We start from the raw sequence: 4,252 nt of genomic DNA on the forward strand, positions 1-4,252 counted from the left end.
AAAAAAAAAAAAAAAAAAAAAAAAAAAAAAAAAAAGATTAATGTTAAAAAAAAAAAACCACTGCAATATGGAAACCTAACTGAAAAAACAGGCCACCTAAACAAACTGTAGCATCTCTTTCACTGCAAGTTTCTATAAACAAATCTGATGAACATTTTTCAAGGACAGTCAATGTGCATATAATCCTGCAGCAACACAGGGACCAGACTGGATGATCAGTTAAATCCTTCCAGTTCTGTGTTTCTGTGATAAGCTGGCATCCCATCCTACTGTGCGTGACTCAACTGTTATTCTGAAAGGCTCTGGCTTGGGAAAACAGAGGAGGAAAGCAGATCAATTCTGCTTGCCTTTAACCACCTCCCCCATCCACTGCTCACTTTATGTTGTCCAGTTAATACATTTCTTTCCTTCACCTCTGAAAAAGAGAAATGCATGTTTGCTTCCAGCTATCACTGTCTCTCCACACCACCCTCCCCCTGTGTGTGTCAGAAATTGCTGGGGTATTGATGATTAAAATGATTGCACAGCCTGGCAGGTTGGACAAAGGCAGAACTTTCACCTGCCCATCAGAGTTAAGAGAGGCATAAAATGAGCAAATGAGAAGCAGAAGCCAAGTCTCTGCAGCATGAAGGAGACATCTCCCAGCGCTCCAGCTGKTGGGTTTTTTCACTGTCACCACACACGCAGCCGCCTACATATTCACAGAGAGCAAAGAGGATGAGTACTGAAGTTAACCACATTCAGCGCTTTGAGGTATCAGCTCTCCTTCAACACTTTGTTCCTTGCTTTTGCTTCCTTCTTAAGTTACCACTCCTTCTTCTTTCTCCCCAAGGGTTCGTTTACCCTCCCTGAAACTCAGATAACATTTCTGGAAATCTGACTAGCCTTGAAACCAAGAACAAAACTCTCCAAATACACAAGCCAAAATTCTAGCCCTTTCACATCATCTCTCTGCTGCCTCAAAGGAAATGAGTCTCCTGGAAAAGGTTTCTTTTATTCCTGCAGCTGCCGTGCTACCCTGCTCCCTATATTGTCCTCAGCCTATGGCCCTGTAACCACAGCAACCCCATCTATGTAAAAGGTTAGAGAGTAAACTGGCAGCAATACAAGCTATAGTGTGCAATCATGCTGGTTTATTGATGTAACAAGACCTAGCATCAGCTTCCTAAAAAGACAAACTGACAGTCAGGTAGATTGCCACGAACAGCCAGCAGGAGGAGCTCTCTAGACATCKCTCTTGATCACTTTTCAGTCTGTAGCGGCTGCGCGTTTTGAGGACAACGCTTTAGAGTTCCTTTCTTGGGACTTCCCCGCAGACAAACCACGAGTTGAAGACACAGATGATTTCCCAGTTTTGCGGCTGAACACCTCCAATGATTTTTCAAACCTTTCAGATGCCTTCTTCCACCGTGCCATCTTTCTGTCTTGTTCTTTCAGAAACTGCTGCTTTAAATGCTTGTGGAAAAGTTCGGTCTTCTTTTTGGTGTCTTCCAAGCGTTTTATCTTCAAGAAAGCAAATGCAGTATTTTCCGGCCAGTAGCCTAACACAGAGTAGCGAATTCCAAAGTGATGCTAGCCTTTGGGAAGAAAGATATCCTACCAGATCCCTCAGTACTGTCAAAGTGACCTCTAAGCAAAGAAGCTCCATAATTCATCAGTATCACTCTAAACATTGGTCTGACAAAATGATCATCCTGCTCCTTGTTCACTTTATACTACTGTAAGAAGCAGGTCTGGAGGACAGCAGTGGCAGTCGTTTGCGTTCATGTGTTCTCATTAGTTAAGTGCAAAGTCTAACTATGTATCTTAGACCAAATCCATGAAAGGCCAAATTACAAAACCAATCAGTAATAATGTGGTCATCTCCTCATATGAGTGGGTTCCCAAAGGGAATTTACTGAGCAGCTAATGAGCTTTACATTACTCCTTACCACCACAAGTGTACCATACGGCTTCATGCCATGTTACGTGCTTGTGGCCATGCAGTCTTTACTGACATAAGGAGGTTACAGCTCTTTGTGTCCCTTGATTCTGCTGAACAGACACCCTGTGCACCCTGTCCGTGTGCATGACACAACTCTTGGGCACACATGCACTGCAAGACCAAACCAGGCCAGGTGTCAATGCAGAGATTAGGTCCTAAACCTAATTTTACTTACTGTGGCTGCACTGCCCTGAACTCTTGAAATACACATCACAAATGTTTGTGGGCCCCCTCCTGCCAGGAGGATCCTCTCAGCCCACAGCTACATAGAGCTTCCCATCAGTCTTGCACGTACCACTGAGTTAAGGGATTAGAGAACATCAAACCATGGAAAATACGCCTCAGTTCTCTCTTGTGAGGCTATCATCCTAAAGACAGCAGAAAGAAACGTGCAGTCGGGACCTGTTAGCATCACTAGTTCATGTCTCAAGTACGTATTTTAGAAAGAGATTCTAGCAAGTGAAACTATCAGTCATTAAATTCTCTATTAGGTGATTGATTCCTCTTTTTTTTTTTCCCCCTTTAACAAACCTCATCTGACAGGTTCTTGGTCAGGCAATTTTTTCCCCACTTTTTCTTTTTTTCCTTTTTCTCACTAGTAACTGCTATGGATTTACGTAGCTTAATGCTTAAGCAAGCTCACTTATATACACAGTCAGCATTCTCGCTGCTCACAGCACTCCAGTTCTCTCCGAAACGGTTCAGGTCAAGGGAAGGGGATGGACTTTGCAACCCTGTTTTATACAATTTTGATTTCAACAGAGAAGCTGCTGAAATCATGAAATCATGATGCTTGAGTTTTCTCACCAAAGTGGGAAGGCAAACTTCTTTGGGATTTATGCAATAAGGTGAGGACAGAAGATTCAATTGGTGCTGGCCCCAAAGACTTGGGGCTGCACAGAATGGAGAGTAGAACTGAAGGGTACTACTTGGTGCACGAAGGTTCAGTTGTGTGTAATGTCTCTCTAAATCCTCATTCTGAGGTTATGGACTCAACTTGGCATCCCACGCTTTCTCTCAGGACAGAGCATCTCACCTGATATTGTCAATGAATCCAAAACTGTGGGACCGTCAAGTAAGAAGCACTGAGGGGGAGATCTGACTGCTGAAACTTTTGAAATGCTGCAAAACCTTTGACTAGTTCCCAATCTTGGGAGGCCACACAGTTAGTACTCTGCCTAACCTCGCCAGCTTATCATTCCAAAATACAATTTGCTGTCAGGCAGGAAATAGCAATGGGAAATGGCAGTGTCAGGATGGAGGTTCAAAAGTTCATACTGAAGACTGCCTGAGAACTGAGAGCTTTCACCCCTTCTAACACTCTCTTACCATTGCTGCCATTCCCCCAAAGAGAGCCCCGGCAACAGTGATTTTGCAAAGCCTTGGGCATCCGCATCCTGATTCAGCAGGCTTTTAAGTGAAGATGTAATGGCTCTGAGAAACTAAGACTAAAGTGTTTGCACAAGGCATTCCTCCAGCCATCCCTCGTCGGTGGGTCTCAGTGCCAGCCACCTCAGAGAAGGAGCTCTGGGAAAACTGGCTCTGGATTTCCAAAACACACTCACTAGCAGCCCAACAGCAAGCAAATGCCCCCTTACCCTGGCTGGAGGGATGACCCCCCCCCCAGCATGACTGTGTTCTGCACCAGTTCGATGGGACTGCCCTCCACCTCACAGCCAGACTGCTCTGCTCTCCGGGCTGGCAGCCACTCGCTTCAGGGAAAACACCTCTGCCGGGGGGCTCGCCAATGGGCCAGGAAGCCTCTCCAGCTCCCGTTCAGCTGCAGGCATCTAGCAGGGACTAGAGATGTGGCCATCACCTTGATCTCCAGGAGCTGCTGGGCATGGTCGCTGGCCCGGAGGACTGACTTGGGCAGGCGGCTTTCAGGCAAACGCCTACCCTTGGCCATTTCCATGTCTGCAAAGTTGCTGCGAGGGGAGGAAGGAACCCGTCACACGCACCGTGGAGAGGCAGAGGGGGGTCCCACGGCCCCCCGGGGCGGGGGGATGTAGGTGTAGGTGCAGGGGGGGCTGCGCGCAGGGTCTCACGGCCCCGCAMCGGGCTGTGTGTGTGCTGGGGTCTCCCAGCCCACCTCCCCACCCCTGCCGCTGCATGTCGGGGGGCTCCCGCAGCCCCCGGGCCGGCGGCGGGGTCCCGCCAGGCCGCGCCCCGCACCTGGGCCCCGCGATCAGCCGGCTGCCGGGCGGCGGGAAGAAGGTGACACGGGGCCGCCCGCTGCCGCGCTCCTCCATGGCCTCCCCCCGCCCC

The sequence above is a fragment of the Rhea americana genome, unplaced genomic scaffold, assembly GCF_003343005.1.
Source record: "Rhea americana isolate MKP2758 unplaced genomic scaffold, rheAme1 scaffold_347, whole genome shotgun sequence".
Classification (NCBI taxonomy): domain Eukaryota; kingdom Metazoa; phylum Chordata; class Aves; order Rheiformes; family Rheidae; genus Rhea; species Rhea americana.